The sequence below is a fragment of the Rhinopithecus roxellana genome, chromosome 2 (assembly GCF_007565055.1).
Source record: "Rhinopithecus roxellana isolate Shanxi Qingling chromosome 2, ASM756505v1, whole genome shotgun sequence".
Taxonomy (NCBI): Eukaryota; Metazoa; Chordata; class Mammalia; order Primates; family Cercopithecidae; genus Rhinopithecus; species Rhinopithecus roxellana.
Window position 1 is genome coordinate 186,367,308 of NC_044550.1, and position 13,067 is coordinate 186,380,374.

Genomic DNA, 13,067 nt, shown 5'->3' on the forward strand with positions numbered 1-13,067 from the left:
CTCATATATTCGTGTGTGTGTGTGTGTGTATTTGTGGAGAGAGTGAGATAGGTGTTTCAAACTTTAATAATCAAATATATAGTGACTTTTTAATGGTTATTTAATTTTGTGAGAGTTTTTTGTACATTGATACCAGCAATATGTCTAACTCAAAATGTCCTATTTTTATCATAACTTTAAAAATATTAAATATATTCTTTCTGGACTATCTTTGGATGTACAATTTGCAGTGGAATAGTATTTTATTATTAAATGCTTATTCAATGGTGTCTCCCTCATTTTTTAATAATTTGCACATATACTTTGATATAAAGTGACTTTTTTGTATAATGAATATATTTAGTAGCGGGATTCTTTTTTCTTTTATATGAAATTCATATAATTTTATAATATTTTAAGATATACTATCAGTTTTTGCTATTTAAAAAATTCTCATTTTAAAGAGCTTAGAAAAATATAAAATTATTCAGAAATTTATTTAATTAATAATTTATCAATATCACACTTTCTCCAGTGACAACCTGCTTTAATATATTCTTATATCTATGAAAATAAAAGCTATAAATTTAATAGTTGCATAGCATTACATGGAAGAGTTGGAATTATTCAACTTACTTACTTCTGTTAAAAATTTAGGTTATTTTTTGAAGGCTTATTTATACAAATATCAATTTAATCGATATTGTTTTATTAAAAATTTGGTTTGGTTTTCTCTTCTTGTGATAGTTTGCTAAGAATGATGGTTTCCAGCTGCATCCATGTCCCTACAAAGGACGCAAACTCATCCTTTTTTATGGCTGCATAGTATTCCATGGTGTATATGTGCCACATTTTCTTAATCCAGTCTGTCACAGATGGACATTTGGGTTGATTCCAAGTCTTTGCTATTGTGAATAGTGCCGCAATAAACATACGTGTGCATGTGTCTTTGTAGTAGACTAATTTATAATCCTTTGGGTATATACCCAGTAGTGGGATGGCTGGGTCATATGGTACATCTAGTTCTAGATCCTTGAGGAATTGCCATACTGTTTTCCATAATGGTTGAACTAGTTTACAATCCCACCAACAGTGTAAAAGTGTTCCTATTTCTCCACATCCTCTCCAACAACTGTTGTTTCCTGATTTTTTAATGATTGCCATTCTAACTGGTGTGAGATGGTATCTCATTGTGGTTTTGATTTGCATTTCTCTGATGGCCAGTGATGATGAGCATTTTTTCACGTGTCTGTTGGCTGTATGAATGTCTTCTTTTGAGAAATATCTGTTCTTATCCTTTGCCCACTTTTTGATGGGGTTGTTTGTTTTTTTTTCTTGTAAATTTTTTTGAGTTCTTTATAGGTTCTGTATATTAGCCCTTTGTCAGATGAGTAGATTGCAAAAATTTTCTCCCATTCTGTAGGTTGCCTATTCACTTTGATGGTAGTTTCTTTTGCTGTGCAGAAGCTCTTTAGTTTAATTAGATCCCATTTGTCAATTTTGGCTTTTGTTGCCGTTGCTTTTGGTGTTTTAGACATGAAGTCTTTGCCCATGCCTATGTCCTGAATGGTATTACCTAGGTTTTCTTCTAGGATTTTTAATACTTATATTTCATTTCCTATTACAGTGGTATCAAAGTGGCTAAAATGCCCAAAACAATGTAGAGTGATAATGGTTAAACAAGTACACTTGTTAAGTTTCTAAATTAATAGAAATAATGAGATGTTATTTGCTTTATTATTAGATTATTACAGTTTGTGCCTAACTTTCTGTATATATAATGAGTGGGTATTTCTACTCCCAAGTCAAATAGCATTTTTATTAAGGGTGTTGTGTTTTTTAAAGGTCTGTAGGTTTAATAACTTATCTCTCTCCCTCCCTTTCTCACTCTTAAATATGATACAATTTAAATAATGGAATTACTTACATGGAAGCATATTAGGTCATTTTACATATATCATTCAATTTAAGAGTAAATTTTGCCTAGGGGAATTTGCTCATATATGTGTTTTTGTGTACACGCCTCTGTGTGGAATAGTGTTAGTGTGTGAATTATATTTCTGAAATTTAGTACTACTGCTAAAATGTTAGCTATATAAAATGAGTCTGAATACAATATAATATGTTTCTTGTACTCTTTAACAATATTTCTACCTCTTCAAAACTGATTTATCCTGATACTTTTGGAAGCTTTCTTCTAATTTATTTTCCTATTACTTCCATGAGAGGTTATCTATACTTTCGTGAGTCTATTTTTTTCTCAGATACACTTATAAAAGCATGTATTTTGAAATTTGCTAATTTCATAGCATTAAATTGTATCTTATATTCTCTTACCATTTTTAAAAATCTAACTTTTTTCTATTTTTATTGTACTAAATAAATATAACTAAATTTAACATTTTAACCATTTTAAATGTATAATTCAGTAGCATTAAATACATTCATAATAGTGTGCAACCATCACCATGCATAGGCATAACACTTTTCATCTTTTAAAATGTAACTCTATATCTATTAAACAGTAACTGCCCATACTCACCCCTCAGGCAACCATCATTTTCTTTTTCTGTTTTCATAATTTTGACTGGTCTAGTTACTTCATATGAATGAAATCACATAATAATTGTCTTTTTGTACTGGCTTATTTTACTTAGCCAAGGTTCATCCATATTTTAATAAGCATTAGAATTTCTGTCCTTTAGTGAGTCTCAATAAGAATCCATTGTGTGTATATACCACTTTTTGTTTATCCATTTTTCATTCAATAGCATTTTAGCTATTGTGAATAATGCTGTTATAAACATAAATGTACAAATATCTCTTATATATACTATCTTCAGTTGTTTCAGGAGTATACCCAGTGGTGAAAATGCTAGAGCATTATGGTAATTCTATTTTCAATTTCTTCAGTAACTACCATATTGTTTTTCAGAGCAACTGTACCATTTTGCATTCCTATGAACAGTGAACAAGAGTTTCTCTTTTTCTACATCCTAATCAAAGTTTGTTCTTTTCTTGTATTTGTATTTATTTATTTATTTATTTGAAGTTAACTATCTAAAAGGGCATGAGGGCATGAGGTTGTATCGTATAGTTTTGATTTGCGTTTTCCTAGTAATTAGTGATGTTGAACATGTTTTTATGTGCTTTTTGTCTATTTGCTTATCTTCTTTGAAGAAATGTCTATTTAAGTCATTTGCACATTTTTGAATTAGGTTCTTTTATTGTTAAATTTTTGAAGTTCTTTATATACATGATAAGGGTATAAATCTCTTATTAGATACATAATTTGCAAATCTTTTCTCCCATTTCGAGGGCTGCCTTTTTAAATTGCTGATAGTAACTTTTGATGCATTTTTTTTTTTAATTTTCATGGTGTCCTATTTGTCTATTTTTTGTTTTCTTACTTGTGCCTTGGTGTCACATCTAATAAATCTCTACCAAGTTCAGTTTGAAGATTTTGCCCTGTTTTATTTTAAGAGTTTTATAATGTTAGGGCTTATATTCAGATCTTTGGTCCTTTTTGAGCTAAATTTTGAATATGATGCTAGGGTGCAACTTTATTGTTCAGTATGTGTATATCTAATTTTTTTCAACATCATTTATTGAAAGACTGTCCTTTCCATATTGAATTTCTTTGGAACATTTATCCAAAACCATTTGATCATATACATGAAGTTTCCTTTCTGGGATCTGTATTCTATTCCATTGGTCTATATGTCTGCTTTTATGTCAGCTCTACACTGACTGTTTTGATTATAGGAGTTTCATAGTAACTCTTAAAAATCAGCAAATAAAATATCTTTTCAGTGATATTCTCCTTTATTCAAGATTGTTTTGGCTATTAAGGGTCCTTTGAGATCACATACATTTTAAGATGTTTCTCTCCCTTTTACAAAAAGAAAAATCAGTGGAATTTTGATAGGGATTGCATTGAAACTGTAGATGCTTTAGGTAGTATTGATATCTTAACAATGTTACATCTTTGAACACAAGATTCATTACCATTCAGTTATGTCTTTTACATTTATTTCAGAAATGTTTTTTAGGTTACATTGTATAAGTCTTTCACCTCGTGGTTAAGCTAATTTCTAATTTTCATATTCTTTTTGATGCCATTATAAATGGAATTATTTACGTAATTTTCTTTTCATATAGATCATTGCAATATATAAAATGCAGCCAGTTTGTGTGTTGTCTCTGTTTTATGCTACTTTGCTGAATTTATTTATTATTTCTAAGAGTTTTTGTGGAATAATTAGGCTTTCTACTTAAAAGATCATATCAAATGTGAGTAGAGATAATTTTACTTCTTTTTCAATTCAGATGACTTCCATTTATTTAGCTTGCTAAAATGCTCTGGTTAGAACTTCTAGCACAAGATTAAATGCAAATGGTGAAAGTAGGCATCTTTACCTTTCCTGATCTTAGAGGGAAAGCTTTCAGTCATTCACTATTGACTCTAATGTTTGCTTTGAGTTTTTCATATATGGCTTTATTTTTATTATGCTGAGGTATGTTTCTTATATTTTACTCAACTAATTTTTGGAGTATTTTTTAATAAAAGGGTGTTGAATTTGTCAAATGCTTTTTCTCAAACAACTTGGATGATCATGTTTTTTTTAAAAAAATGTATTGATATAGAGTATTGCATTGATTTATTATTGCATGTTGAACCATTATTGCATTCCAAAATCAAATCCCACTTAAACATGGTATATAATCTTTTTGATATGCTGCTGAATTCAGTTTGCTAGTATTATGCTGAGATTTTTTTGTATCAATATTTATAAAGAATATTGACCTGTAGTTTTTTCTTGCAGTGTCTCTGCATGGCTTCTTTAATCAGAGTGATGCTGGCCTAATAGAGTGAATTAAGAAGTATTTCCTTCTAGAATAATTTCCTCAGTTATTTGGAAAAGTTTGAAAAGCATTGGTATTAATTCTTTAAATTCTTCATAGAATTAACCCATGCAGCCATCAGGTACAAGGCTTCTCATCATCAAGAAATTTTTGATTACTGACCTGTCTCCTTAGTAGTTATAAGTCTATTTATATTTTATATTTCTTTATGATTTAGTCTTGGTAGGTTTTTGCGTGTCTAGAGAATTGTGCACTTCATCTAAGTTACCTAATTTTTTGCATCAGTTCTTTCTTAAAATGCTCTTCAGTTTTTTTTGGAATTGGTAGTACTGTTCCCATTTTCATTTCTGACCTCAGTAATCGGAGCAAATTTCTTTCACATTACTCGTTGTGTATATTCTCTAGATATTTTCTGTTTACCATGAGATTGCATTTTACATCTTCAAGTTATAACACTATAAATATACCAGTTGAACTTGAAAACATATAAAACTCTGGTTCTTCACAACTCCATCCCCACATCTTTTGATTATTGCTGTCACAAAATTAAATCTTTATGCATTATGTTCCCCAAAACATAAACTATTTAAAAAAAAATGCATTAGCCTCTTAAATAGAAAATGAAGTGTAGAATTACACACTAAAGTTACAATAATACAAGTTTTTATACAAATAATTTTTAAAAATGTTTTAGTATCTTAAATCATCTGGAAAACAAAAACTTGAGTTGCAAACCGTGGTTATAATAATATTAGCTTTTATAATTTCCCATGTATACCATAATTGAGATATTTATTTCCTCATACAACTTTGAATTATTGTTTAGTATTCATTTATTTTTTTCCTCCAGGACTCACTTGAGCATTTCATGCAGGACAGGCCTGTGGGAAACAAAGTCCTTCCGCTTTTGTTTATCTGGGAAAGTTTCACAGTCTGTGTCTTTTAATTGGAACATTTATCTCATTTACATTTAAAGTTAATATTGCTATGTGTGAATTTGATCCTGTCATATGACGCTAGCTGGTTATTTTGAATACCAGTTGATTCAGTGTCTTCATAGTGTTACTGATCTTTACATTTTGCTGTGTTTTTGCAGTGGCTAGTACCAAGTTTTCTTTTCCATACTTAGTGCTTCCTTTAGGAGCTCTTGCAAGGCAGACCTGGTGGTAACAAAATCCCTCATCATTTGCTTGTGTGGAAAGGATTTTATTTCTCCTTCCCTTATGAAACTTAGTATGGCTGGATATGAAATTCTGGGTTGAAAATTCTTTTATCTAAGAATGTTGAATATTGACCCCCACTCTCTTCTGGCTTATAGGATTTCTGCTAAGAGATCTGCTGTTAGTCTGATGGACTTCCCTTTGTAGGTGACCTGACCTTTCTCTCTGGATGCCCTTAACATTTTATCCTTAATTTGATCTTGGAGAATCTGATGATTATGTATCTTGTGTTTGCTCTTCTCACTGAGTATCTTAGCAATATTCTCTATATTTCCTGAATATGAATGTTGTCTTGTCTTGCTAAGTTGAGGAATTTCTCCTGGATAATATCCTGAGGTGTGTTTTCCAACTTGGTTCCATTCTCCCTGTCTCTTACATGTACTCCAATAAATCATAGGTTCGGTCTTTTTATATAGTTCCACATTTCTCAGACATTTTGTTTGTTCCTTTTCATTCTTTATTCTCTCATCTTGTCTGCATGCCTCATTTCAGCAAGATGGTCTTCAAATTCTGATATCCTTTCTTCTGCTTGATCAATTCAGCTATTGATACTTGTGTATGCTTCACAAAGTTCTAGTGCTGTGTTTTTCAGCTCCATCGGGTCATTTATGTTCTTCTCTAAACAGGTTATTCTAGTTAGCAGCTCCTGTAACCTTTTATCAAGGTTCTTAGTTTCTTTGCATTGGGTTAGAACATGCTCCTTTAATTCAACAGAGTTTGTTAATACCTACCTTCCAAAGCCTGCTTCTGTCAATTTGTCCATATCATCCTCCATTCAGTTCTGTGCCCTTGCTGGAAAGCTAATGTGATCATTTGGAGAAGAAGCATTCTGGCTTTTGGAATTTTCAGTGTTTTTGCATTGGCTTTTCCTTATCTTCATGGGTTTATCTACCGTTGATCTTTGAGGCTGATGACCTTTGGATGGGGATTTGTGGGGTGGGGGTGTCTTTTTTGTTGTTGGTGGTGGTGGTGTTGCTTTTGGTTTGTTAGAAAAAAATCAAAAACAAAACTAACAGGCCCCTCTTCTGAAGGTCTGCTGCAGTTTGCTAGGGGTCCACAACACACCATGTTCACCCGGGTATCACCAGGTGAACTGCAGAGGCTGCAGAACAGCAAAGATTTTTGCCTGCTCCTTCCCCTAAAAGCTTCGTCCCAGAAGGGCACTGGCCTGATGTCAGCTGGAGCTGTCCTGTGTGAGGTGTCTGTTGACCCCTGTTGGGAGGTCTCTCCCAGTCAGGAGGCACGGGGTCAGCCTGCTTGAGGAGGCAGTCAGTCCCCTAGCAGAGCTGCTGCGCTGCGCTGGGAGAATCCCCCTTGTCAGGATCAGCCACTCTCTTCAGAGCTGGCAAGCAGGAAAGATTAAATCCGTTGAACCTGAAACCACAGCTGTCTCTACCCCCAGGTGCTCTGACCCGGGCAGATGAATGTTCTGTTTGTAAGCCCCTGACTGGAGCTGCTGGATTTCCTGCAGAGATGCCTTGCCCAATGAGGAAGAATCTAGAGAAGCAGTCTGGCCACAGCCGCTTTGCTGCTCTTTGGAGAATTCTGCCCAGTCCAAACCTCCCAGTCTCCTTAGCACTGTCAGGGGAAAACCGCCTACCAAAGTCACAGTAATGGTGGTTGCCCCTCTCTCCACCAAACTCAGTCATCCAAGCCAGACTCCAGACTGCTCTGCTGACAGTGAGAATTTCAAGCCAGCGGCTTGGTTGGCTTTATGGGAGTGGGACCTGGGGAGTGAGACCGCCTGGCTTCCTGGCTTCAGCCCCTTTTCCAAGGGACAGGGTGTTTTTCCTGTCTCACTGGAGTTCCAGACACTGCTGGAGTATTAAAGAAAACAACAACAACAAAAAAAAAGCAAACAAACAAACAAACAAACAAACAAACAAAAAAACCACCTGCCGCTCAGTGCCTGCCTGGCTGCCGTTTTGCTATTGAAACCTGGAGCCCTTGGTGGTGTAGTAGGCTCACAAGGGAATCTCCTGATCCGCAAATTGCAAAAAATGTGTAGGAAAAGCATAGTACCCTTCACGGGCGGCACAGTCCCTCACGGCTTCCCTTGGCTGGGGGAGGGAGATCCCCTGGCTCCGTGCACTTCCAACGTGCAGTGATGCCCTACCCTGCTTCTCTGCTCCGTGAGTTTCATCCACTGCCTAACGAGTTCCAGTGAGACTAACTGAGTACCTCAGTTAGATATGCAGGAATCACTGGTTTTCTGCGTTGATCTTGCTGGGAGCTGCAGACCAGAGCTGTTTCTACTCTGCCACCTTGGCCCCTCCCACCAATTTTTTTTTTTTTTTTTTTTTTTTTTACAGATTTTGTTTTGTTTTGTTTTTTCTCATCCTATGTCTTTTCCCGGACTTGTGTTTTCACGTTGTAATTTTCTCTGTATATGCAGTTACTTCTAAATGTTACAGCCTTTAACGTCTGACTTCCAAAAGGAAAAAAAAAAAATAGAAAAAAAGAAATGAAAGTTGTTGGAAAAGGGCATGAGTCCCCTCTAAATTCCCTGGTAATTCAGCCAAAGTGGGAGGCCCTGGCAAAAGTTAGGGTAGGTGCAACAACACTGATCACTCGCTTCTTTTTCTGTACCTTTGTGATCAGAAGGAGCAACCAGAAATTAGAGTACAGATCTCTGGTTTTTGAAAAGGCTCCTTTTAGGCCACCTGGCTCCTGCATGCTATGAATCCAAGCCTTTCCCTGGAAGTTTCAAGCCTTCAAAAGACTCCAGAGTTCCAGAGTAGTTATATCAGACTGATTCTGTCAATGTCACCATTGTCTCTGTGGGGAGAGAGATTCCTGGTCCTCCCTACTCTGCTATATTTCCATAGCCTTTCTCCAAAAGCTAACATCTTTAAGGAATATTTCTATTATATAATATTATGTCATTTATGCTATTTTTTTGTTTGTTTGTTGTTTGAGACTGAGTTTCACTCTGTTGCCCAGGCTGTAGAACAGTGGCGTGATCTCCTCTCACTGCAGGCTTCACCCCCCGGGGTTCAAGTTTTTCTCCTTCCTCAACCTCAGGAGTAGCTGGAATTACAGGTGTACTCCACCATGTCCGTCTAATTTTTGTATTTTTAGCAGAGACAAGGTTTCACCATGTTGGCCAGGCTGGTTTCCAACTCCTAGCCTTAAGTAATTCGCCCTCCTAGGCCTCCCAATACGCTGGGATTATAGGCACGAGCCACTGCACCTTGAATAATTTATGCTATGTTTTTACATTTACATTAATCTTTCCAAATAGTTGTACATTTTATTGGTGTTTTTAAAAATAAACAAATGTTTATTTTGTTTTATGATGTTACTCATTTTATGTCTCTGAAACTATTTTTTCACATTACAAAATATCTTACTTTTCAGTCATCAATTTTATTATTTTGAGAATTGTGATTATAGTGTCTTTACACTACAATTTCTCATATTCACATTTTATTTCTCACTATTTAGCATTTATATAGCATAGCGAAAGCTTAATAAATATTTAAATTATTTTTACGATTAATACTTGGGAAAACAGGACGAGTCCAAGAAAAATATATGCTGAAATAGATATCATGTTAGTTAACGTTATATGTCAAATTTACTGGGTTAAGAGAGGCCCAGAAGGCTGGTGTAAAACTATTTCTTGATGTGTCTGTAAGGAGGGTTCCAGAGGAGATTAGCATTTTAATCATTAGACTGAGTAAAGAACTAATGTGGGCAGGAATCATCCAATCCATTGAGGTCTTGCCTGCAGTAGAACAACAAAAACAACAACAACAACAACAGCAGCAGCAGCAACAACAAAAACAGAGAAAGGGTGAAAGTACTCTCTTTTCTTGAGCTGGCACATTTATTTTCTGTTCTCTGACAGAGCTCTTGGCTCTTTGTTCTTTGGACTTCAGGATTTACATCAGCGTCCCTTCGGTTCTCAAGTCATCAGCTGTGGTCTTGGAATTATACCGTCAGCTCCTCTAATTCACAATCCTCTGAACTCAGAATAAATTACCTCACTAGCTTTCCTGGTTCTCCAGTTTTTGGAAAGTATATCATGAGACTTCTCAGTCTCCTTAATCACATGAGCCAATCCACATAATAAATATCCTCTTATATGTTCATATATATCCTATTGGTTTTGTTTCTTTAATTAAAAAAATTTGCAGTTGAGGATAAGTGGTCTGTAAAAAGCATTTAAATGCTGAAAAGTTTATTCTTATTGAATACTGTATTATGTTTCAGTGTTTATGGTAGAGAAGCATAACTATATTGCTAGTGAAACCCAATTATGAAAAGTTAAAATAAATATTTTACTATTTTGAATTTTGAAAAAATCATCTCCACTTATTCCTTAATCTATTTCTGTTGATCACTGCTCTAGGCTTTAATTGACAAAATAGGATTTCTGACCCAGATAATTAACTCTATATTCTGTGTGTTCTTGCTCAATATTCTTTTTAGTTTTTGTTTGTAACCGTATATATAATTAATAAAGTTCATTTAAACTTTTTTTAATCTATTGATGTTTATCATCCTAATTATTTTCTACTGTTTATTGATTGTAATTACCCCTTGTTTATCAACATTGCTTCTTAAATTTCTTCAGCTTTCCAAAGAGTGTTACTCTGTCTGAATTATTTCATTCCAGGTAATATTTCCTCTTGTTTTCATTGAAAGAAAGCAATTCTATAGCCAGATGAGGAGTTCCAGGGTCATAATTTTTGTCTTTAAAATTGTGTGCTAGCAACGACTTTCAGATATATTTGTCCCAGAGAGAACTGATAATAGTCTGATATTTTCCTCAGAGTTCCCCATATTATATGTGTATAGGTGGATGAGGCGGATCATATTTTATAGATGTGCCTTAAATGGAATGGGCTGAGGGAGATTCTGGGTAGGAAGAAGAGTCTGTAAGCTCTAGCCTCGTTTCATAAAAGCTTACTATAACATAAATCAGATATCATCCCAGGTAATAAAAACATCATACCAAGTTTCCTCATATGGTAGGCAGATTTTTAAGATTGTTCCTGTAATTTCCAACCCCTGATATTTAACCCTTCATTCAATTCAACCCTCAACCTTCTTTCTTTCTTTTTTTTTTTTACAGTAGAATTTCCACTATTATGAGTCAGCTTACTAGAGGTGGTATATACTTCTATCTCTCAGCTTAGGTCTGTGGCAGTTTAAACATATGCATATTATACAAGTTACTCTATTTTTGGCTACCAGAGTTTCCAAAATTCCCCCAGCATCACCCATTCATTTTTTTGTGGTTCTGTATCTCCTGGGATTAAACACATGAATGCTATTCTTACTCTACTTACAACGTTGAAGTTTTGTGGGAGTGGTTGTCTCTAAATTACTGGACAGAAAAGAATAAATGCAAACTTCAACAGGATAAGCGTTATTAATTTTCTAGATGGTGCATCTATTTCTGAAATATGGGTGCATATTTGGGGTAAAATCAAGGTTCTTTATTTGCTTTTAGCTAGAAATGTTGATTTGCTTTATATTTATGTCATTTATTATCATTTTTATTCTAATTTTTAAATCTTGTGTTCATTTGATAATTTTCTAAATGCTCACAAAATATATTTATAAAATTATCTTATTCATTTATTCAAGAATGATGGTCTCTACAAATGACTAATATTTGATATTTTGTGTAACATCAGTGTCTTCATTAAAGCCTTTCTGGCCTGCCATATTTGCAAAGACATTGGCCAACATCAGTATCAAAAGCCTCATCTGCAATGTAGCAGCTGGTGGAAATGCCCCAGCAGCAGGTGCTACACTGGCAGGAGATACTACCCCTTCCTCAGCTACTGCCAAAGCTTGGGAGAAGAAAGGAGAACAAAGAGAGGAATATGAGGAGTCCCATGATAATGTGGGCTTCAATCTTTTTGACTAAACTTTTGTTATAACATGTTCAATAAAGAGCTGAACTCTATAATAAAATAGAATGAGGTTTAGAGAAGTGGAGGCTGAGTGGTAATATCTTGTTAGAAGTTACACTATGTACACAAAATTTGAGATGTGAGAAGACAAGATTTAGTAATGTTACTACAACTAAAGAACATGTGAGGTAAAGGCAAGAAAGACAGGGGCCAAATGGTAAAACTCAAATAGGTTTACATTTGTCTTATGTCAATTGTATACGTGTACAAATAAGATTTTAGTACCTATAAAGAAGTCATACATATAATTTTTTAATTCCTTACGGTAAACTGTTTTGCAATTACGTAAATTCCACTAAAATCTCAATTAGTGCCCAAGCAGGAAAAAAAAATTGTATTGCAGGCAATTAACAAAAAAGCTACTATTACTTATTAGATGAGTCAGTATATATATTTGTAGGTATGGTATATGTGCTGTAGGTGCATAGGTATGTGTATGCATATGTTTGTGTGCCTATGTATGTGTCTATCTGTGTATATGTCTATATATATATATGTATAAATATAATTTTAATGGCTTTTTATGCCAATGACCTGATACCTTATGCCAGTAATCATGAATAGTCATTATTGGAGAGTAATCTCTATACCAGCAGGATTAGCATCGTCTAGAAATTTGTTACAAATGCATATTATCAGCCTGTACTATACACTTCAGTCTGCTCAATTAGAAACTGTAGGGATTGATCGGCTGGGTGCAGTGGCTCATGCTTGTAATCCCAGCACTTTGGGAGGCCGAGGAAGGTGTATCACGAAGTAAGGAGATAGAGATCATGCTGGCCAACATGGTGAAACTACAAAAATTAGCTGGGTGTGGTGGCTTGTGCCTGTTGATCTAGTAATCATCCTTTAATAAACCTTACATTTGATTATGTGCATTTAAACCTTTAAGAACCACTGATTTATAAAACATCATTTGTAGTATATTTTTCATATAAGAGAAATATTGATAAGAAACTTTTAGGGGTTTTTAAATAAGAATATTTTCTCTGATCATTTTGAAGCAAAATCAGGCACTTTAGGGAGATTGTTGCCTTTGCCGTTTCTAGGTGACAGACACTAAGACATG